The sequence below is a fragment of the Somniosus microcephalus genome, chromosome 6 (assembly GCF_052327205.1).
Source record: "Somniosus microcephalus isolate GS21.2 chromosome 6, FLI_Smic_1.0, whole genome shotgun sequence".
NCBI classification, from domain to species: domain Eukaryota; kingdom Metazoa; phylum Chordata; class Chondrichthyes; order Squaliformes; family Somniosidae; genus Somniosus; species Somniosus microcephalus.
In genome coordinates, this window is record NC_140992.1 from 164,377,355 (window position 1) to 164,402,535 (window position 25,181).

At 44.8% G+C, this 25,181-nt stretch overlaps 1 long non-coding RNA gene across 1 annotated transcript; it reads left to right on the forward strand.

Annotated features, from left to right (window-relative positions):
• The first annotated feature begins 11,807 nt into the window (after window positions 1-11,807).
• On the forward strand, window positions 11,808-20,589 carry LOC147116167 (uncharacterized). Its single transcript, XR_015078600.1, has 3 exons — window positions 11,808-12,021; window positions 18,550-18,702; window positions 19,139-20,589. It is a non-coding gene; the product is annotated as an uncharacterized LOC147116167 (long non-coding RNA).
• The last annotated feature ends 4,592 nt before the right edge of the window (window positions 20,590-25,181 follow it).

Genomic DNA, 25,181 nt, shown 5'->3' on the forward strand with positions numbered 1-25,181 from the left:
AAGAAAGGGCATAACTGGCACAAAATTGCTGTCTGTGCTATGTTCCTTGGGGTGCTGCAATTTTTACGTGGTGGGTTCGGAGAACTCATTGGAATTCTCCTCCCAATTTACTAATCGTGCATAAAATTCAGTCAACTATCGATTACAAACTGACAGCTACTTAGGGAGAGAATTTCTGCTTGATTCTGCTTCATTTTGCCCAAACTCTTGAGAAACTATGTTAACGACTACTTAGAATCATAGAATCATAGAATGGTTACAGCACGGAAGGAGGCCTTTTGGCCAGTCGAGCAAGTGCCAGCTCCCTGCAACAGCACTTTAGATAGTCCCAATCCCCCGCCCTTTCCCCCGTAACCCTGCAAATTTGATCCATTTATATACTTAACTAACTCCGTTTTAAAGTTGTGATTGAATCTGCCTCCACCACCCTTTCAGGCACTGCATTCCCGATCTTACGCAGTGGCTCTGTTAAAACGGTTTTTCTTTGTCGCATTTGGTTCTTTGGCCAATCATCTTAAACCTGTGTCCTCTGGTTCTCGATCCGTCTGCCAATGGGCGCAGTTTCGCTCTATCTACTTTGTCCAGACCCCTCATGATTTTGAACACCTCTATCAAATCTCCTCTCAATCATCTCTGCTCCAAGGAGAACAACCCTAGCTTCTCCAGTCCATCAACTTAACTGAAATCCCTTATTCCTGGAATCAATCTCGGAAATGTTTTCTGCACCCTGTCTAAGGCCTTCACATCATTGCTAAAGTGTGGTGCCCAGAATTGGACACAATACTCCAGTTGGGGCTGAACCAGTGTTTTATACAGGTTCATTATAATTTCCAAACTTTTGTACTCTATACCTCTATTTATGAAGCCCCGATCCTGGAAGAGTATTAACTGATTTCTCAACCTGCCCTGCCGCCTTCCACGATTTGTGCACACATATCCCCAACTCTCTCTGCTCGAGCACCCCCTTCAGGATTGTACCATTCAGTTTATATGTCCTCTCCTCATTCTTTCAACCAATATGTATCACTGCACACTTTTCTGCGTTAAATTTCATCTGCCATGTGTCCGCCCATTTCACCAACCTGTCTGTCTTCCTGAAGTCTATCACTCTCCTCCTCACTATTCACCTTACTTCCAAATTTTGCGTCATCTGCAAATTTGGAAATTATGCGCTGTACCCCACGTCCAACTCCGTAATACATATCAAAAAAGCAGTGGTTCTAACCTTTTATGCCATGTCCTCAGGTGTTCAATAGAACTCACGTTGAAGGATGCTCACATATTGCAGCGTGTGAGTGGTTTCAAGTGCCATGATCTTGTTGCTGGGGCCAAATTATTTTTTGTTCCTTAATAGATCATTTGGAATCTCCAGCAGTTGCAACTGTGTGGTCGGTAATTCTTGTTGCTCCTCTGTTGACCATGTCCATGTAGACCCTGAAATTATTTGATGTTTTTCCCACCCCTGTACGTTCAGTGGAAGATTGGCAAATTCCCCAGAAAAACGAGTAAATAGCGGGTTTTAACTATCTACTCTACTTCCTGGGGGTTCTGGCAGATTCCTGCCAAAATTAACTGGAGATCGGGAAAACAACGGCAAAATTGTAGGTAATGCGTCAATGCCTTCTTACCAGGAAAAGTATCCCTCTTCTATTCAGAATTGCTTAAACTAATATCCTCCATTGTGGGATTAGATAATCTATGTGATGGGTGAATGTTACTCCATTCCTCCATCGTGTATCTTCAAAAAGCCAACATTTTCCTCTGAATAATATCAAGATGTAGCGCACACGTGCAGCAACGATTTGAATTGATTTAATTCCTTTCATGAAGAAAAGACATATCAAGAAGCTTCGTTGGCTTTTTGAAAAGTGTGGGATAATAAATGAAAGTCAGCAAGGATTTTATACAGGCAAATCGTATTTGACTGACTTGACTGCGGTCTTTCATAAAGAAATGGAGCGTGTTGATGCGGGTAGAGGAGATCTATAAAAGAGGCTCTGAAAATAATTTAGCGGCTAAATTAAAAGTGAACATGATTGTATTTTATAAATATCAGTAGTAAAAACTAAGTCAATGGAAGTGTGAGATCGATGAGGGGCCTAAAAGGAAATACACCTGTTGAGGCAGAAGGTATGACTGATGTAATAAATTAATACTTTTGTGGCAGGACCACCAGAGGATTACGGACAATTGTATATAATTCCTTTTACAGCAATGTAGTACAGCAGGGGGCTGCACCTTTAATGTATCTGTTAACTGTACTAGGGCTTCTTTCCTGTACTCCGCATGATGACATCATGCCATCCGTCACGTGATCTCTCAACGGCGGGTAGAACATGATGATGTCATGATGTCAGAGCTTGGAACCTTCTAGCAGTTGAGCTCGGAACCTTCTAGCAGTTGAACTCGGAACCTGCTAGCAGTTGAGCTCGGAACCTGCTAGCAGTTTCCAAAGAGGCTTTCAAGCAGACCAGACCTATTTGCATTGTATCCTACAGTTTCCTGTACAGCTTCGTTTGTTCATTAAATTTTATTGTTTTTGATTTCCTGAGTCAATCTCAATTCTTCGGCTAGGAACCCCAGTTCCTACATTGGTGACCCTGATTTCTTCGAACAATTTTCGTTGAAGTTACATCATGGAGACGAACGCCGTCACCCTCAAACTGCCGCAATTTTGGGAGCAACAACCGGCCGCATGATTTTTCCAGGCGGAAGCCCAATTTGCAATCCGGGGAGTAGTAGCAGATTCGACCCGTTATTATTACGTGGTCTCTGCCCTCGACAGCGCCACAGCCTCGCGGGTCATCAGCCTCCTCGAGAGTCCACCGAACGATGGCAAGTACGAAGCTTTAAAAGCACATTTACTGCAGATTTTTGGTCTGTCCAAGTCGGAGCGCGCTCGCAGACTTCTCCATGCCGGGCCTCGGGGACTCAAAAACCTCAGAGCTCATGAGCCAAATGCTCATGCTTTTGGGCTCGGAATCGCAATGTTTTCTGTTCCGCGAGCTGTTTCTCTGTCAACTACCAAAGCCAGTACAGACTGCCTTAGCCAATTCCACGATCACGGATTGTGCTGAACTCGCCGCGGAAGCGGATAAAATATTCACCATCTCACAACAATCTTGTGCAGCCACAAAGTGCCCATCCCCCACAAGAGCGAATCCGACTCCTCCTCCTGCAGGCTGGTGTGCATACCATGCTCGTTTCGGCGCAAAGGCCAGAAATTGCCGTCCGCATTGCAGTTTCATCACCAAAACAAAACCTACCTCAAACCAGCGGTTTCTGAGAAGATAAATAATGCCTAAGGGATGTGCCGGAGTTGCGATGGCCGTCGGGTCTGTAGGGAAACTCCTATGCATTACAGACTCCCTGTCAGGGCGATGTTTTATCTGTGATACTGGCTCCCAGTGCAGTATCCTACCAGCGTCAAAGCTAGATCTTTAATCCAGAGGTCAAGGTCCCCCCCTTGATGCAGCCAATGGTGCAGCAATTCACACGTTCAGAAAGCGTAGGGTCCAGTTGAGTTTTGGCGGCCAACGTTTTGTTTGGAATTCATCACGGCAAAAGTCTCAGGCCATCCTGGGGGCAGATTTCTTCTGCGCAAACGGGTTTCTCGTCGACGTCCGACACTGCCGGCTAATCAGTGCCGCCACTTTTCACTCGGTCCCCTGCCACCGAAGCACCGCAATGTCTTGGTCAGTTGCCTGTGCAGTCCCATCTCCAAATGAGCTGTCTCGTCTTCTCTGAGTTCCCTGAGCTCACCAGGCCCACATTTTCTTCTTCAGTTGTGAGGCACGGTGTGACGCACCACATTACTATAACAGGATCCCCATTTATGCGAGAGCTCGAAGGCTGGAACCTGGTAAACTCGCGACCGCCAAGGCGGAGTTCCATATAATGGAACGCCTGGGGATTATTTGATGTTCGAATAGTCCTTGGTCCTCGCAATTACACATTGTTCCTAAGCCGGGCGGCGGATGGCGACCATGCGGCAACGACAGACGCCTGAATGAGGCTACCACACCAGATCGGTACCCAATTCCTCACATTCAGGATTTTTCAGCCCATCTGGCAGGGAATTCCATCTTTTCCAAAGTAGACCTCGTCCGAGGCTATCATTAAGTGCCGGTGCATCCTCAGGACATCCCCAAAACTGCCATCATCACACCTTTCGGGCTCTTTGAGTTCCTTTGTATGCGGTTTGGGCTGAAGAATGCAGCACAAGCCTTCCAACGTCTCATGGATTCCGTGTTGCGCGATCTGCCATTCATCTTCATCTACCTAGAAGACATCCTTATTGCCAGTAACAGCACGAAAGAACACATTACGCACTTGCGTACCCTTTTTTCTCATCTCAGCCAACATGGCCTTATCAACCCAGGCAAGTGCCAGTTTGGGTTGCACAGTATTGATTTCCTGGGACACAGAATCACCTCAGAATGCGCTGTCCCGCTGGCCACGAAGGTGGAAGCAGTCACCTCGTTCCCTCTTCCTCAGACCGTCAGGGCCCTCCAGGAATTTCTGGGAATGGTCAATTTTTATCATCGGTTCGTCCCCAAGGCGGCATTGTTGATGCAACCTTTGTATGAGGCCCTCAGAGGTAAATCGGGCAAAGACCCGATCGATTGGACACCCCAGATGGACCAGGCTTTCCTTGACACTAAATGCTTTGGCTGCTGCCACCATGTTGGCACATCCCCTTCCGGGCGCAACCATTACCCTTACCACCGACGCATCTGATTATGCCATCAGGGCAGTACAGGAACAGTGGGTCGATGGCACATGGCAACCACTGGCTTTCTTCAACCACCAATTGTGGAAGAATGAACGCAAGTATAGTACTTTTGAAAGGGAGTTGTTGGCATTGTTTCTGGCCATCCGCCATTTTCACTTCCTACTGGAAGGACGCCCATTCATGGCTTTTGTAGACCACAAGCCACTTACTTTTGCGATGGCCAAGACAGCGGAACCATGGTCGGCACGGCAACAACGTCATCTTACGTACATATCTGAATTTACAACCAACATACAACATGTCTCGGGCAAAGACAACCTGGTGGCGGATTGTCTCTCCCGCGCCCAGCTCCACGCAGTACACCTGGGAGTCAACTATGTTGGTTTGGCAAAAGAACAGAAGGCAGACTCTGAAGTGCAGGCATACCGGACCACACCTTCCAGCTTACAAGTGGCTGATGTCAGTTTCCAGGCCGCAGGGACCACACTCCTGTGTGACACCTCTATGGGCGTCCCACGTCCAATCGTTCCAGTCGAATGGCGCAGGAGAATTTTCAACACAATCCACGGGTTGTCACACCCTGGCATGAGAGCGTCACTGACTCATGGCAAAGAAATTCATCTGGAAGGGCATGCATCTCGACGTCCGTGACTGGATCAATACCTGCGTGAGTTGCCAGAAGTCCAAGATACAATGCCATGTTAAGGCCCCAGCCGCCACTTGTCCGGTTCCGGAGCGTCGATTCGACCATGTGCACGTGGACCTGGTTGGTCCTCTCACTTCCTCTCGCGGGTACACTCACCTCCTCACCATGGTAGACCGCACCACCAGGTGGCCAGAGGCAATTCCTTTGGTTGCCACCACAGCGGCAGACGTCTCCAGAGCCTTCATCTCATCGTGGGTAGCTCGGTTCGGGGTACCGGCTGACATCTCCTCCGACCGGGGACCTCAATTTACCTCTGAGCTTTGGAATGCTGTAGCTCAAGGTTTGGGCACCAAGCTTCATCGTACCACCGCCTACCATCCACAGGCGAATGGTCTGTGTGAAAGATTCCACAGGTCCCTTAAAGCCGCACTGCGTGCTAGTCTCCGTGGGCCTAGTTGGGTGGACAGGCTCCCTTGGGTGCTGCTAGGTCTTTGCACGGCACCTAAGGACGACCTGCATTCTTCTTCAGCAGAGCTGGTTTATGGCCAACCACTCAGAGTGCCTGGCGATTTTCTTCCTCCTCACACGGAACCCTGGTCCCCAGCTCAGCAGCCACCAGGAAGCAGCTAGGAATTTCATCCTAGTGCCTACGTCGCATCATGACCTGCAGCGCTCCCATGTCCCGGTACATCTTAAGAGCGCAAAATAATGTTCATTCAGCAGGCTGCTCGCAAAAACCTGCTCAAACCGCCTTACCCAAGTCCGTTCCACATCATCTCGTCAGGTGACAAGTCCTTCACAGTCGACGTCGGTGGCCTGACCACATCTCCATCGACCGGTTGAAACCGGCGCATCTGGATCTGAGCAAACCAGTCAATCACCGCTCAGCCGCCTCGTCGTGGTCATCCACCGTCGACTGCCGGTCCAGTACAGCCACAGTCATCCGCCGAGTCGCCAGTGCCCGCCTCACCGAGTCGACCACAGCTGGCCTCTTCTTCTCCTCCACCTGCGGCGTCATCCCAACCACAGCCAACGGCCAGTTCATCTTCTAGCGCTCCGTTCCAGCTGCCGGGGTATCGCAGTCGGTCGGACAAACTCGTCAGACCCCCTTCTCGCCTTACGTTCTCTGTTAAAAGCAATTCTGGTGGGGGGGGGCGCGCATTTGGCGGAACCACCAGAGGATTACGGACAATTGTATATAATTCCTTTTACAGCAATGTAGTACAGCTGGGGGCTGCACCTTTAATGTATCTGTTAACTGTACTAGGGCTTCTTCCTGTACTCCACGTGATGCCGTCCTGCCGTCCGTCACGTGATCTCTCAACGGCGGGAAGAACGTGATGACATCATGATGTCAGAGCTCGGAACCTTCTAGCAGTAGAGCTCGGAACCTTCTAGCAGTTGAGCTCGGAACCTGCTAGCAGTTGCCAGAGAGGCTTTCAAGCAGACCAGACCTATTTGCATTGTATCCTACAGTTTCCTGTACAGCTTCGATTGTTCATTAAATTTTATTGTTTTTGAATTTCTGAGTTGATCTCAATTCTTCGGCTAGGAACCCCAGTTCCTACACTAGCATGGATTGAGAATTGATTAACTGACAGAAAACAAAGAGTAGGGATAAACGGGTCTTTGTCAGGATGGCAGGCTGTGACTAGTGGGGTACCAGAAGGATCGGTGCTTGGGCCCCAGCTATTCACAATCCATATCAATGATTTGGCTGAGGGGACTAAATGTAACATTTCCAAATTTGCTGATGATACAAAGCTAGGTGGCAGTGTCAGGTGTGAAGAGGATGTGAAGAGGCTTCAAGGGGATCTCGACATAATTATTCATTTCTTTATTAATAAAAGGATTAATTTTCTCATGTTTCTGAAGTTATGCTAAACTTTTATAAATCACTGATTAGACCTCAGCTGTTCTGTCAAATTATGGGCATCACAATATTTGACGAACTTCGAGGTGCTGGGGGGTGCAGAAGAGAAAACTGGAATTATACCAGGACTGAGTGAATTCAGTTATGTGGAGAGAATAGTTAAGCATGGATTGTTTTCCTTAGAGCTGGGAACGGTAGCACAGTGGTTTATGTTACTGGACTAGTAATCCATAGGCCTGAATTAATGATCCAGATAGGTATATTCACATCCCACCATGGCAACTGGGAAATTTAAATTGAATTAAATGAATCTGGAATAAAATAACTTGTATCAGTAATGGTGATCATGAAACTATCCAATTGTTGTAAAAACCCATCTGATTCACTAATGTCCTTTAGGGAAAGGAAATCTGCCCTCCTTACCTGGTCTGGCCTATATGTGACTCCATACCCACAGCTCTTAACTGCCCTCTGAAATGGCATAACAAGCCTGTCAGTTACAAACAACTGCTACAAAAAACAATAATGAGAATGAAACCGATCGGACCACCTGGCATCGAACTAGGCACCGGCTTCCGACACGATCAATGGCACACCCAGCCTAGTCCACCCTGCAAAGTCCTCCTCAATAACATCTGGGGACTTACGACAAAATTGGGAGAGCTGTCCCAAAGGCTAGTCAAGCAACAGCCTGACTTAGCCATACTCACAGAATCATCACTAGCGGTGCACCGTGGCTGCAATGTGTACCATCTAAAAGATGCACTGCAGCAACTCGCCAAGCCTTCTTCGGCAGCACCTCCGAATTCCCGCGACATCTACCATCTAGATGGACAAGTGCAGCAGGCACATGGGAACATCAGCACCTGCAAATTCCCCTCCAAGTTACACATCATCCTGACTTGGAAATATATCCCCGTTCCTTCATCGTTCATTGTAGCTGGGATAAAATCCTGGAACTCCCTCCCTAACAGCACTGCAGGAGTACCTTCACCACAAGGACTGCAGTGGTTCAAGAAGGCAGCTCATCACCATCACAAGGGTAATTAGGGATGGGCAATAAAGACTGGCCTTGCCAGCGATGCCCACATCCCGTGAATGAATAAAAAATAGCAGAGCAGGTTTAGAGGAGATTCAATAGAGTTTTTCGAATTCATGAGGCTTTTTCATATTAAATGAGAAACTGTTTCCAGTGACAGGATGAAGATGTAAGATAATTGGCAATGTAACCAAAGAGATGAGGTTTTTTTATGCGACCTGTGAGGACAAGCAGACAAAACTGTGGGGAGGACAGCGACAATGCAGACCAAGGCACCGTGGCTCAGAAGGCTGTAAAAGGTGGGGTGGGGGGGCAAAAAGCAGAATAGACATGTGGTAGTGAAAGGGGATTTTTTAATTAGGGGGATAGATAGTATCCTCTGAAGCCATGAAAGGGAGTCCCGAAGGATATGTTGCCTGCTGGTTAAGGCATATCTTGAGGCGACTGGAGAGGTAATTGGAGAGTTATAATCCAGTTGCTTAGACTGTGTTGGAACAAAATACATAAGTATGATCAGGGAGGAAGTCCTGCTGAGGGAGTATCAGGAGTTAGGAGCTAAATTAAATAGTAGGACTATAGAGCAATATTCTCAGTATTATTGCCCAAACCACGTGCAAATTTTCAAAGAGACAGAGAGATAAAAGGCTGGAGTGGGAAAGAGGGGTTCATTTTCATGGACATTGTTACCGGTACTTGGACAGGATGGAATTGTACCGATAGGAAGGGCTCCCCCTGAACTGGAATGGGACCAGTGTCCTAGTGGAAAAGGTCATTAGGAAGGTGGCAAATACTTTAAACTAGTAAGACTAGTAAGGAGGTATCTATAAGAAATGAAACAAGCCTATATATAAAAGAAACAGAAAAGGAGAGCAAGGGCAGACTAAACAAAATAAGGCATACGTGGTGAGCGAACAATTAGAGTTATAGAACAGAAGCGTAAAAAGCCGGTTAAAATAAAACTGAGTAGAACCGCTGTAAGAAATATCGGTAAAGCTCCTCATGCAACAGTGCACACAATGGGCCAAAAATTTATGTTGGCAGTGAACCTCCGGTGTATGCCGCATCATCTGTGAAAACAATTTGCACCAACCTGATGACAGCACTCCTGGGTAAACTGATGCTGAGTAGGAGGGCCATGGATCTCAGGGACGCAGCCTGCGCAGAAGCGTACCTGGGATCATGTGGGCCTGATCCTCCAATCAGAAAACAGCTTGCCTTTTAATCAGTTAAATTACTACATTACTTCATTAATACCAACCATTAAAATACATACAATTTTAGCTTTTGTTGTGGGATTCCAAATCACTACTCACAATTTCCACTTCTAAACAAATACAGAGCACTATTTTGAAAGTTATGAAATGTAAATGTTATTTTAAAAGAGGAGGGGCAAATTCGTCCCCTTAGCACCTCCTGTTAGTGGCAGTAGATGGCGCTAATGGGGCATTAGACCAGTATCACCGAGGCGAGGCAAATCCAGCGGCGCACGCCAAATCCGCACCCACCCCACCCCCTCACTCCTGTAGCACCGCCTTTAAGAGGTATTGCCGGGAAAGTCCACGCCAGGTAGATTGTGGCGTCAGTGGAATTCTCACTGACTGCCCGATTTGCAAAATTGATTCTCACCACTTACCTCACTGCCTTGTGGAACTCCAACAGGGAGAGCTGGTGTGCAGCACCAGGGACCTTATTTAAAGCGATCATCAGTAATCACTCGCAGCTGTCAGGTTCGTTTAGTTTCAGTGGTTTTTTGTTAGTTTCACCCACTGCAACAGTTTCATTCAATAATTTCAAGGTTTTATTGCATCAGGAGTCTGCTGGCAACTTAAAATTAGTTACATTTATTCTTCAATGATTCGTAGAGCTACACTTGATAACATTAATGGGGGCTGTACTGGCATGCCACCTCACCCTCCAGGATCTATGGTGGAGGGAGCATAGGCAAAGGCAAATATGGAAATGTGCACAGAGGGAGGAGGTTGGCCTCCAGCGTTCTCACCAGGAGGCCTTGCTCCAAGGGTATTCCGAGAGCACTTCCCCTACCTTCAAATAAGCGAAGAACAGTGTACTGGAAGCCTTCGCTTCACCAAGGAGGTGGTCACAGAAATCTGCAACCTCCTGCAACCAGATCTCCAGCCTTTGACGACGCCGACCACGGCTCTGAACAATGGCATTCAAGGTCACTGTGGCCCCCAATTTCTTCAGCAACGTTTCCTTCCAGTCTGCAACAGGAGACATAGCTGACATCTCACATGTTGCCGTGCATCACTGCATCCGGGAGGTCACTGAGGCTCTCTACAGCAGGAGAAGTAATGATATTGGCTTCCCAATCACAGAAAGGAGCAGGACGAGCGTGCATTTGGCTGTGCCAGTAAGGCAGTCTTCCCCATGGTGCAGGGCGCCATCGACTGCACCTAGGTGGCTTTGCAGGCACCGCATAACAATCCTGAGGTCTTCCCTGACTGCAAATGCTACTAGTCAATTAATTTGCAGTTGCTGTGTGACCAGTTACATTGAAATCTTAATGCCAATGCACCCTGTCCAGGAAGCAGCCACGATTGCCTTCACCCTGCGCAGGACTGGTGTGCCAGCACTCTTCAAGCCACCACATCAAGCTTGGTGACACGAGCTTTCCACTCCCCACCTGGCGCATGACTCCCCTCTACAGCCAGAAGAGTCATGCCCAGCACTCATATAATGAGAGTCATGCTGCCACAAGGAACATCATCGAGCAGACCATCGGTTTACTGAAGCAACAGTTCTGCAGCCTTGACCGCTCGGGAGATATCCAGTACTTGCCAGAGCAGGTGACCCATTTTGTGGTGGGCTGCTGCATGCTCCGCAACTTGGCCATCATGAGGGCACAGCCCTTGCCAGCAGGGATTGCGGGACTACCTCAGGAGAAAGACGAGGCAGAGGAGGATGAGGAGGAAGTGCACAAGGAAGAGAAAGAACATGAGGGAGGGAGGAGGCAGGCACCCAATCATCCATCCAATAAGATGTTATTTTATAATATGGTTGAAGATAATGGGCCAGAAATTCGGGTCCCCACGGATGAGTATGCGCTTTGTACTCACCCGTCTGTCCAACGAAATTGCCGGTTTCACGCATGCACTGAGCATGCGGTGGAAACCGGAACTTCTGTTCCCTTGAAGTAAGGGATTCGTGGGTCAAACGCGTGCGCCGGAGAGGCAGCACATAGACCTTGAACTTCCGCTTTTTTCACAGGTTTCTCCATGAGGGTAAGTCCCCAGCAGCTGCGCAGGAAAAAGGAGGCACAAGGCCTGCTTTTATCAAGGTAAGAGGTGAATTAAGTAAAATTTAAACATTTTTTGCACAGGTTTTTCAGTTTTTAATAATTTAAAGAATGGTAAGTTTATTTTTAGCACCGTTAAATCTTTAATTAATTTTTTCAAAAATGTAAATTTTTGTTTAAAATAGTTAATTTATGTAATTTATAGTAATTTTAAAATTGTGATTTTTAAAACATTTATTTGAAGTTTTACTTAGGTTTTGGGGCCGATCTCTTCATAGATTTGAAAGGTATTCCTGTCAAATCTAGGAATACAGATTCCCTGCTTCGATTGGCTCCCTATGGCCCACGTGATCTCAGGGGATGCTTCGAACTAACTGCGCCGCTGGGATACGTGAGCACTGCACGTCGGCAGCTGGAGGAGGCCCAGGATCGGAATCCCACGCAGCCCACAGCACAACAGCAGGCATGCTATGTAAGTGCAGGTCGGGGGCTTGCGCCTGCCGGAAGTCAAAAACCCGAATTTCTGGCCCATGAATTGAGAAGGAGATAAGTATGACAAAGACCAAGGTAATAGATTGGAAAATAGCTGATTTTCAGGCATTGAGAATAGAACTTGGGAAAAGAAAATCGTCAGCAATATCAGCAAGCAATGTCGAACAGCAATGGGAAACATTTAAAACGGTGTTCAACAGAGTCCAGTAAAAATACAATCCGCTAAAAAAAAACAAGAAATATCTAAATACAAATGAAACACCATTGATTCATAAAGACATATGAGTAGAATTGTGGCCAAGGAAATAAATGTACACTAAGGATAAAGGGAGCAGGGTAAAGCATGATAAGGGACCATGCAAAGAGATTAGGAGAGAAGTCAAAATAATCAATTAGGAAGGCAAGGAGGTTCAATGAAATTAAATTATTATGGAACATGAAACAGAGTAGCAAAATATATTATAGGCACGTAAATAAAATAAAAGGAAAGTCTGATGGGAATAGGAGCACTAATGGATGGAACGATAACATCATAGGTAACAATAGCAAAATGGCAGAAAAAAATTGATGGACTAGAGATTGCGGTCAGAGGTGTACCTCCGGAGCGCACCTCAAAACAGGAAAACATTTATGAGCCTATCTCCAGGCTGCGTAGAGTTGCAAGGCCGTGACTCGAGGTGTACGGCAGCAGAACGGTCCATCGATCCCATGGACGCAGGCAGTTCCGAAGCTTGCCTGCGATCACATAGGCCGAGTCCTCCAATCGAAAAGGAGGCTTCCATTGTTATCAGTTATAAAGAGTAGCCCCTAATGATACGCAATGGAATCCCCAAATAATTATATAATTTACAGAATGATAATGATTATAAATGCATTGAATTTCAATTTTAATTTAAAGTCCCTTCATTGCACCAATCTCAATAAAAATTGATTTTTTCAATAAATAATCTTAATCATCTTAATCCGGGCCAATATTTCCAGAAACGAATTTAACGTGTATGTGCATCATTTTTGAGTTAAAATGTTTAATTAAGGCTTATGAATATCGCTAAACTGATGAAAGCAGGCTGTATGCCTGATTCTAAAAGCTGTAAGAGTCTCGTGGGCAATTGCTGGGCAGTTGTTTCGCAAATAGCCCAAATCTACACCAGCAATACTGATTTTCAATGTGGTTCGGATGACCTGTCAAGCCTTATATTGAGACATCGCAAGTTCCGGATTCACACATGTGAAAGCACATGCAGAAACTCAGAAGTTGCGGGAACTTTCAAAAGGATTACGGCGATGTACACTAATGTCAGGGAGTTCGCAAATTCAAGTCAATTGTTTTGCTTCAGTATTGATCAGCAAGATGGATCAGGTGGACATCGGATGATAAAATTAGAAAAGTTATAACCACAATTAAATTAATAAGAGAGAAGTATTAATAAATTAATCAAAATCAAAGGCGATAAAACTTCTGGTCGGGCTGCATTACATCCTCCAATTTTAAAAGAATCTAGCATAGGCACTAATACACATATTTATTAATTCGTTTGAAAAGGTTGTAGGGCCAGAGGACTGGCAGATAGCTAAAGTCATACATATATTTAAGAAAGGAGATAAAAAATGTCTAGGGTATATTAGATGTATCTGCTATACATCGGTGGTAGAAATGGTAATCGAATCCCTAATAAAGGAAAACAATGAAAAACATCTAGAAAGCAAAAATATAATAACGAATATTTAGCAAGGATTTCAAAAGTTAAAGTCTTGCTTGACCAACCTCATTGAATTTTTGAAGAGGTAACAGAGAGAAAAGTGAAAGGAAATGCAGTAAATGTCATATATTTCAAAAAGACGTTCGATAAGGTACCACATAATAGACTAATCAATAAGGTAACAGCATGCAGATTCAGGGAAGAAATAGAAGAATGGCTATCTAGCTGGTTGCTAGAAAGAAAGCAGAGAGTGGGGTAAAGGGTAGCTAATCAGATTAGTAACAATACTGTGGAGGAGGAATTCCTAGATTGTATACGGGATGGTTTTCTGGACCAATATGTTGAGGAACCAACTAGAGATCAGGCCATCTTAGACTGGGTATTATGTAATGAGAAAGGATTAATTAGCAATCTTGTTGTGCGAGGCCACTTGGGGAGGAGCAATCATAATATGATGGAATTCTTCATTAAAATGGAGAGTGAAGTAGTCGACACAGAGACTAGGGTCCTGAATTTAAATAAAGGAAACTACGATGGTATGAGGCACGAGTTGGCTTGGATGGATTGTGGAATGTTACTTAAAGGGTTGACGGTGGATAGGCAATGTCAAACATTTAAAGATCGCATGGATGAACTACAGAATTTGTTCATCCCTGTTTGGCATAAAAATAATACAAATAAGGTGACTCAACCGTGGCTAACAAGGGAAATTAGGGATAGCATAAGATTCAAGGAGAGGATATATAATTTGGCCAGAAAATGCAGAAAATCTGAAGATTGGGAGCAGTTGAGGAATCAGCAAAGGAGGACAAAGGGATTAATTAAGAGGGGGAAAATAGATTATGAGAGTAAACTTGCGGGGAACATAAAAACTGACTGTAAAAGCTACTATAGATATGTGAAGAGAAAAAGATTGGTGAAGTCAAGTGTAGGTCTCTTGCAGTGAGAATCAGGAATGTATAATAGGCAACAAAGAAATGGCAGACCAATTAAATACATACTTTGGTTCTGTCTTCACAAAGGAGGACACAAGTAACCTCCCAGAGATGTCGGGGAACATAGGTCGAGGAGGAATTGAATGAAATCAGTATTTGTAGGGAAATGGTGTTAGGGAAATTGACGGGATTGAAGGCCGATAAATCCCCAGGACCTGATAATCTACACCCTACCATAGTTAAGGAAGTGGCCCTAGAAATACTAGATGCATTGCTGGTCATCTTGCAAAATTATATAGTCTCTGGAACAGTTCCCATGGATTGGAGGATAGCTAATGTAATCCCACTATTTAAAAAGGGTGGTAGAGAGAAAATGGAGAATTATAGACCGGTGTCCTGACATCAGTAGTGGGGAAAATGCTAGAGTCCATTATAAAAGATGTAATAGCAGAGTACTTGGAAAACAGTGACAGGATCAGACAAAGTCAATGTGGATTTACAAAAGGTAAATCATGCTTGACTATTCTACTGGAATGTTTTGAGGAGTTAACTGATAGAATAGATAAGGGAGAACCAGTGGATGTGGTGCATTTGGACTTTCAGAAGTCTTTTGATAAGGTCCCGCATAAGAGAGTAGCATGTAAAGTTAAAGCACATGGGATTGGGGGTAAGGTACTGTCTTGGATAGAGAACTGGTTGGCAGAGAGGAAGCAAAGATTTGGAATAAACGGGTCTTTTACCGAGTGGCAGGCAGTGACTAGTGGTGTACCGCAGGGATCGGTGCTGGGACCCCAGCTATTCACAATATATATAAATGATCTAGACAAGGGAACTAGATGTAATATCCCCAAGTTTGCAGATGACACGCAGCTGGGTGGGCGTGTGTGCTGTGAGGAGGATGCAGAGAAACTCCAGTATGATTTGGACAGGTTGGGTGATTGGGCAGATGCATGGCAGATGCAATATAACGTGGATAAATGTGAGGTTATCCACTGCGGTGGCAAAAAGAGGACAGATTATTATCTGAATGGCAATAGATTGGGAAAAGGGGAAGTGCAACGAGACCTGGGTGTCCTTGTGCACCAGTCGCTAAAGGTAAGCATGTAGGTGCAGCAGGCGGTTAAGAAGGCAAATGGTATGTTAGCCTTCATAATGAGAGGATTCGAGTACAGGAGCAAGGATGTTTTGCTGCAGTTGTACAGGGTCTTGATGAGACCACACCTTGAGAATTGTGTGCAGTTTTTGTCGCCTTATCTGAGGAAGGATGTTCTTGCCATGGAGGGAGTGCAGCGAAGATTCACCAGTCTGATGCCTGGGATGGCAGGAATGACGTATGAGGAGAGATTGGGTCGATTAGGCTTACATTCGCTAGAGTTTAGAAGAATGGGAGGGGATCTCATTGAAACTTATAAAATTCTAACAGGACTAGACAGACTAGATGCAGGAAGGATGTTCCCGATGGTGGGGGAGTCCAGAACCAGGCGTCCCAGTCTAGGGATAAGGGGTAAGCCATTTAGGCCTGAGATGAGGAGGAATTTCTTCACCCAGAGAGTGGTGGACCTGTGGAATTATCTGCCACACAGGGCAGTTGAGGCCAATTCATTAAATATATTAAAGAAGGAGTTGGATTTATTTCTTGAGGCTAAAGGGATCAAGGGATATGGGGAGAAAGTAGGGACAGGGTACTAAATTTGGATGATCAGCCATGATGTCATTAAATGGCAGAGCGGGCTCGAGGGGCCGAATGGCCTAATCCTGCTCCTATCTTCTATGTTTCTATGTTTCTATAACAGAAGGTTGTAATTGAGTTCACACATGGGTCTGTGCTGGGACCATTGTTGTTCACAATTTACATCAACAATTTAGACTTTTGAATCAAAACACAATTTTTACATTTGTGGATGACACCAAATTGTATATTCAATACTGAGGAGGGCAGCAACAAATTACAAGACATTAATAAAATTGCAGAATGGGCATTCAATTGGCAACTGAATTTCAATATAGATAAGTGTGAGGTATTGGGGCAGTAATTCCTCCCCAAACGCATGAGGTGAAGAGGCTAGTGCGTGCGCTGTAGGGGGCAGCGCGTGCGTCTTGGATTTCCTCTGTTTTGGGGGATTTGCCTCCGGTCTTTACGCTTGTAAAAAGCACCGTAAGCATTTAATTTTACAGGTAAGTGGTGTTTTAGTGCAATTTAGAATTTTTTTTTCCACAGGTTTATTATTTTAAAGAATCTACAATAAGGTAAGTTTAGTTTTAGACCCTTTTTATTAAAAATTTATTTTTTTCAAAAAAAATTATTATTGTTTAAATTATTTTTTTAAACTTATTTTATACTTAATTTAATGATTGGGATGTTTATTTAAAATGTTATTTAAAGTTTAAGTAGTGTTTTGGGGTGCAGTACTTCTCATGAGTTTGACAGTTCTTACTCTCAAACTTATGAATGAAGTTTCCCCTCCCATGATTGGCTGAACAGTGCTCACTTGATCCCAGCCGGCACATCGCACTAACTATGCTGCTGGGTCAGGTTAGCACAGCGTGCTGACATCAGAACCGGGCCACTGACAGGAAATCCACTGCGGGCCAGGTTTCAGATGTCGGCGCGCCGGTTAAGTGCGCATCAGGGGCTTGCACGCGCGGCAAGCCCCCGCCACCAAGTTCTGGGCCATTACATTTTGGGGAGAAAAATAAGATGGTCACATGTTACTTGGAGAATAATAATCTAAGTGGGATAGAGCAGCTAAGAGATCTGTGTGTACAATTACACACATCACTAAAAGTAGTGACTCAAGTTAATAAGGCTATAAACAAGAAAACCAAGCACGGGTTTTTAATTCGAGAGGGTTAGAATTGAAAAGTAGAAAAGTTATGCTAAACTTGTACGGAACCTTGGATAGACCACACGTGGAGTACGATGTACCATTCTGATTGCCATATTATAAAATGGCTATGGAGCCACTGGAGAGCTTGCATAAAGGTTTTACAAGAATGACCCCAACAATGCGAGGTTATACCAATCAGGAAAGGATGAACATGCTGGGTCTATTTTCTCTTGCAAAGAGAAGGCTGAAAGTTGACTTAATAGAGGTCTTTAAAATTATCAAACGTTTTGCTAGAGTAAACACAGAGCTTTTCCTCTTGTCGGGACCAGCAAATCTGGACGCCATCAATATAAAGTAGTCAACAACAACAACTTGTATTTTTATAGCGCCTTTAGCCAAGTAAAGCATCGCAAGGCAGTTCACAGCAGTATTATAAGAAAATTAAATTGACCCCGAGCCACAAAAGGAGAAATTAGTGCAGATGACCAAAAGCTTGGTCAAAAAGGTAGGTTTTAAAGAGCATCTTATAGGAGGAAAGAGAGGTAGAGAGGCGGAGAATTTAGACAGGGAATTCCCGAGCTTAGGGCCAAGGCAACTTTCGGCAAGAAATCAAATAGGGAATTCAGAATAAGTTTCTTTACCCAGAGAATACTGAGAATGTGGAAGTCGGTACAACAGATAGTCGTTGAGGCGAATAGTAAAGATGGATTTAAGGGAAAGCTAAATAAGCATATGAGGGAGAAGGGAATAGAGAGTTATGCTGATAGACTTAGATGAGGAAGGATGAGAGGAGTCTCAAGGGCAGAATAAATGCCAGCATGAACTGGTTGGGCCGAAAGGCCTGCTTCTGTGCTGTAATTATATGTAATGTTATGATTTGTTATGATCCAGAATGCAATACCTGGTAGGGTGATGGAAGCAGATCCAATAGTAGCTTTCAAATGGGAATTGATCTGTCAAGAAAGCGTTTGACAGATCAAACGCATGCGCAGGAAAGGCAGCGCTACTGGTTCAAAGTTCCGATTTTTCTCAAATGCTTCACCAGGTACATCCGAAACAACTGCGCCTAGTAAAAGCAGGCGTACAGCCTGCATTCTACTGGAAGAAGCTGCAGGAAGAAGAACTCTTTCCGCAGTAGGCTTGGAAACTGAACATTTTAAATGTGAAAGTGAGAAAGGTTCTTTGTAGAAAGCCTGAGGTAAGTTTTTATCAACTTTAATTTGTTAATAACTTTATTGGTATTGGATCTTGTTTTGAGTAGTGTAGTTAATATAATGACCAACTCTTGCTGTGTGCAAGGTAATCATTCTATTGAATTAGATTTCATTTTCTTACATGTGAAAATGACTGTTTAAAAATGAATTATTTAACATTTGCTAAAGTTAAAAAAATGTTGCCAGAAAATATCAATTAGTTATATGTTAACTTTTCCATTCACTTTAAAAATTGTATGTATGACTTTGTGAAAATATTAAATTCCTTAGAAAATCATCTCGGGCCGCGATATTCATCAGGCAGGTATGACGTGTTCCCAATCCGATACCGCACATTCCCCACCATAGCCCGACATGATTTTCTAGCCACTCACTGTATTAAAATCAATGTTACAACTTTTTCCATTTTTTCCTTACAAGCACTTCAATTGTTTAAAGAGGAAGTCTGTGAGGGAGAAACATGCCCTTTGATGATGTTGCCCTGATCCTCGGTGCGATTGTGCTTCAGAGAATTGGAAGCACCAGGGAACAACAGAGAAGACTGAGGAACCATCACGATCTCATGATTAGGAAGAACTACTACCCACCCCAGAGAGTGTACAGGGAGAGGCTGTCATTTGAGATGCTGTCGGAGGGATTGTGTGTGAGGAGGCTGTGCTTCAGTAAAGAGGCAATCGGCCGAATATGTGACATGTTAAAGGAAGGCCTTCAAACAAGCTCGAAGACCCGCACTGCCTTGTCAGTGAACATGAAGGTAACCACAGCATTGAACTACTTTGCAAGTGGGTCATTTCAGGCAGGCACCGGTGATATTTCAAACATCTCCCAGAGTGCTGCGTTGGCCTGCATTCACCAGGACACAGATGCCATTTTCCGTAGGGCATCAGAGTTCATAGACATTGACTTGTCCACTCGCCATCAAAAGGAAATAGCCCTTGCATTTTAAAGCATTGTTGGATTCCCCAACGTGATTGGGGCCGTCGACAGAACCCAAGTTGGATTGAAGGCACCACTGGATGCACCTGTGACATACATCAATAGGAAGGGGTTTCATTCATTGAATGTCATGATAGTCTGTGATGCGCACCTCAGGATCCTAAACGTGAAAGCAGATCACCGGGGAAGTGCTCATGACTCCTTCGTCCTCCGTAACTCTGACTTATATGGCACCACAGCACATTGACTCATTGATGCGTGTGGATATTGGGCGACAAGGGCTACCCGCTAAGACCATGGCTGATGACTCCCTACCACAAGACCAATAATGAAGCTCAGGAGAGATACAACCACACACATGTGTCCACACGGCAAGTGGCAGAGAGGACAATCGGGGTTCTGAATCACGCTTCCGGTGCCTGGACAGGTAAGGGGGGACCTTGCAGTTTTCTCCTCTGAAAGTGGCAAGGATTGTGGTGGCCTGCTGTACTTTGCATAACTTTGCCCTACAGAACGGACTGACACTTAACCCTGCAGAGGAGCTCCCTGCTGAAATGGAGGACATGGACGACGCTACTGTGCCTGTGGCCAGGCCTGATGGGGAGGAGTCAAGTGCTGCCGAAAGTAAGGCTGCTCGGGAACTGCTAGTAGCCAACACCTTCATGAGGTGATGATAGTGTTGCCTTGCACACGCCCCCTCCCCAGCAAGGCAAAGAAAGGAACAGACACAATTTAAAGTGAAAGAGTGAACTTTTATTGCAGCATCAAAGACTTTTGAGGTTCAGTTTTGATGTTCCTAGCTTTTAACTTTTAAATGTTAACTAGCTATTTTCTACTTTTCAAACATTCGCAAACGTAATTTTTGGAATAAAATTTGTTAACAGTTTAAAGTGGCTTTTTTGGTTTCTTAGTGCAATAAAGACATTCAAGTTGGAAACTAGCTATTTTCTAATTTTCAATCAGTTGTAAATTTAAATATTTTTGCAAATAAAAAAAGTAGAATTTTTTTTCAAAGTGACTAGAGGCTCTACTTTTTAAATGAAACGGTTACATACACTTTCAGTCACAAATATATATTTCAATAGAAAAGCAACGACAACATCTAACATTTAAATAAAACGAAACATTAAAGAATTGAACGATTTGCCCCCTCGCATCTGTGCCTGAAGGTCAAAGGAGGTGGATTGTGCAAAAGGTGACAACCTACTGTCTCCTGTTGTTACCCCTTTCCCGTGACCGAAGACCTCTGATGCAAAGTGAAAGGCCCCTGTGTGCCATCTCTTACCCTTCAGCAATTGCCTTGTGACAGGGATGTGGCTGCTGCTGCTACTGTCACTGCTGCTGAAAAGCATCTTTTGCTTGCATCAGGACTGGCAGAGCTGCTCTCTCATGGGCCTGCTCTGTTTCTGCGCTGGGAGCAGGTAAGGACGGTTCTGCAGAAGTCAAAGTAATGGCATTGCTCCGCTGTCTGTGGAATGATGGAGTTCGCATTGGCAGCCTGGGCAACTTCTGACCAAGCTGTCATCTGTCATTTGCGCGGCACCCTGGACTTCTCATTCCCCCAATGATCCGCGGGCGCTTCACCTCAACCTCATTGAGGAGTGTGCTGATGTCATCGTCAGTGAAATTCTGAGCTCTCTTAATCATCCGAATTGTGCTCAGTCCTTCCATTTATCTTTGCTGATTAATTAAAATGAATGAAATAAATGTTTTCAGGGCTTTTAAAATGCTTTAAATTGCTTCAAATCTCTTTAAAACTCTTTAAGATTCTTCAAATCCATGTAAATGTCTTTAAAAGTATCTAAAAGTTTACAAAGGATTCAGAAAACTATAAAGAAACAACTTACTGTGGCAGAGCCACCAAGGAACTCTTATACGAATGTAGCACGGTGGCATAGTGGTTAGCACTGTTGCCTCACAGCGCCAGGGACCCGGGTTCGAATCCGGCCTCGGGTGACTGTCTGTGTGGAGTTTGCACATTCTCCCCATGTTTGCGTGGGTTTCCTCCGGGTGCTCCGGTTTCCTCCCACAGTCCAAAGATGTGCGGGTTAGGTTGATTGGTTATGATAAATTAACCCTTAGTGTTAGGGGGATTAAATACGTGGGGTTACAGGGATAGGGTGGGATATGTGTTGGTGTAGGGGTTACGGGGATCGGGTGGGATATGTGTCGGTGCAGGCTCGATGGGCCGAAATAGCCTCTATCTGCACTGTGGGGTTTCTGTGATTCTGTGATTCTGTGAATGTATATAATTGCCTTTAAATCTGTATTCTTTCGCCGTATGTAAATAGCGCAGTCTCTAAAGGGTTAAGACCAAACGCGATGATGTCATCATGTGGGTCATGTGACGTTCCCAGCGGCAAACGTCATGACATCATGACGTCGGACTGAGGGGCCTCCCCTTCTCAGTCCTCGTGGAGCCAGCATTAAGCAAGCACCTGTTGGTTTGTTCTCCTGTGTTTTTGTTTGTTACTTCCACCAGTTTGCATTAAACATCGTTTTGGTTAGCTTTTTGACTCGCTCTCAGTATATTCATCAGGAATTTACCAATTCCTACATTACCATTGAGTTTTGGAGAGGCCAGTGTCAGGAGGAGCAGAGAGCGGCTGTATAGTGAATACTTAAACTCACTTTCGCAGGCTTTTTTACAGAGGCCAGTGTCAGGAGGAGCAGAGAGCGGCAGTACAGTGAGTACCTAAACTCATTTTCGTGGGCTTTTTTACAGAGGCCGGTGTTTGGAGGAGCAGAGATCGGCCGTACAATGAGTACTTAAACTCACCTTCGCGGGCTTTTTACAGAGGACAGCGTCAGAAGGAGCAGTGAGCGGTGGTACAGTGAGTGCTTAAACTCACTTTCGCGGGCTTTATTACAGAGGCCGGTGTCAGGAGGTGCAGAGAGCAGTGGTACAGAGAGTACTTAAACTCACTTTTGCGAGCTTTTTTACAGAGGCCGGTGTCAGGAGCAGCAGAGATCGGCGGTACAGTGAGTACTTCAACTCAATTCACAGGCTTTTTTACAGAGACCATTATCGGGAGGAGCAGAGAGCGGTGTTACAGTGAGTACTTAAACTCACTTTCGCGGGCTTTCTTACAGAGGCTTACCAATCTCACAGACCGGCGGTGGCATTCCAGAGCCACGTCACGATTCAAAAAGTGATGTGGGCAAGAGGAAGCAGCTGATTGGGTGAGTGCGGCCAGGTGAGTATTTATACTACTCTATAGTTTGACAGTTAAGATTAATAGTTTATAAAATTTAGACGGTCTTAATTTTTGTTGTTATAGTTTCTAGGGACACTGTTGTATATCGGGGAGTGCTAATAATCAAGGGCACTTGAGTATATCATTTAATTGTAGTGTAATTAGTGGTATTGATTTGTTTTAAATTAATTAAAATTAATTAAAGGGTAAGTCAGGGCAGGGCAGCTCGGCCCCATTGCATGCTCCTCCTGTGCTATGTAGGAAATCAGGGACACATCCTGTGTCCCTGACGACCATATGTGCAGGAAGTGTATCCAGCTGCATCTACTGACAGACTGCATTGCGGCGCTGGAGCTGCGAATGGATACATACTGGAGCATTCATGATGCTGAGGACATCGTGGATAGCACGTTTAGGGAGATGGTCACACCGCAGGTACAGGCTGCACAGGCAGGAAGGGAATGGTTGACTACCAGGCAGAGTAATAGGTGCAGACAGGTAGTGCAGCGGTCCCCTGTGGCCATCCCCCTCTCAAACAGATATAACACTTTGGATATTGTTGAGGGAGATGGCTTATCGGGGGAAGGCTGCAGCAGCCAACTTCCTGGCACCATGGGTGGTTCTGCGTCACAGAATGGGAGGAAAAAGACTGGGAGAGCTGTAGTGATAAGGGATTCTACTGTAAGGGGAATAGATAGGCATTTCTGCGGCCGCAAACAAGACTCCAGGATGGTATGTTGCCTCCCTGGTGCAAGGGTCAAGGATGTCTTGGGGCGGCTGCAGGGCATTCTGGAGGGCGAGGGTGAACAGCCAGTTGTCGTGGTGCATATAGGTACCAACGATATAGGTAAAAAAGGGGATGAGGTGCTACAAGCTGAATATAGGGAGTTAGGATGTATATTAAAAATAGGACCTCAAAGGTAGTAATCTCAGGATTGCTACCAGTGCCACGTGCTAGTCAGAGTAGAAATAGAAGGATATTTCAGATGAATACGTGGCTAGAGGAATAGTGCAAGTGGGAGGGATTCAAATTCCTGGGACCTTGGAACCGGTTCTGGGGGAGGTGGGACCAGTACAAACTGGACGGTTTGTACCTGGGTGGGACCAGGACCGATGTCCTAGGGGGAGTGTTTGCAAGTGCTATTGGGGAGGGTTTAAACCAAAATGGCAGGGGGTTGGGAACCTGTGCAGGGAGACAGAGGAACGGGAAGCAAGGATAGAGACAAAAGAAAGGAAGGAGAAAAGCAAAAGTGGAAGGCAGAGAAATCAAGGGTGTAACTCAAACAGGGCTACATTAATTAATAATTCTAAAAGGACTAGGAATGATAAAAAAAAACAAGCCTGCAGGCTTTGTGTCTAACACGAGGAGCATACATAATAAGGTGGATGAATTAGCTGCACAAATAGATGTAAAAGAATATGATGTAATTGGAATTACGGAGGCATGGCTCCAGGGTGACCAAGGCTGGGAATTCAATATCCAGGGGTATTCAATATTCAGGAAGGACAGGAAAAAAGGAAAAGCAGGTGGGGTAGGATTGCTGGTTCAAGAGGAGATTAACACAATAGTAAGGAAGGATATTAGCTCTGATGATGTGGAATCTGTATGGGTCAAGCTGAGAAATACCATGGGGCAGAAAACATCAGTGGGAGTTGTATACAGACACCCCAAACAGTAATGCTGAGGTTGGGGATGGCATTAAATGGGAAATTAGAGATGCGTGTGCAATAACGGCACAGCAGTTATCACGGGTGACTTTAATCTACATATAGATTGGGCTAACCAAATTAGTAACAATAATGTTGAGGAGGAATTTCTAGAGGGTATATGGGATGGATTCCTGGACAAATATGTCGAGGGACCAACTAGAGATCAGGCCATCTTAGACTGGGTATTATTTAATGAGAAAGGATTAATTAGCAATGCTGTTGTGCGAGGCCCCTTGGGGAGGAGTAATCATAACATGAGGAATTCTTCATTAAGATGGAGAGTGAAGTAGTTGACTCAGAGACTAGTGTCCTTAATTTAAATAAAGGAAACTATGATGATATGAGGCGTGAGTTGGCTAGGATGGATTTGGGAACGTTACTTAAAGGGTTGACGGTGGATAGGCAATGGCAAACATTTAAATATTGCATGGATAAACTACAGAATTTGTTCATCCCTGTTTGGCATAATAATAAAACAAAAACGGTGACACAACCGTGGCTAACAATGGAAATTAGGGATAGCATAATATCCAAGAAGTGGACATATCAATTGGCCAGAAAAAGCAGTAAACCTGAGGACTGGGAGCAGTTTAGTATTCAGCAAACGAGGACAAAGCAAT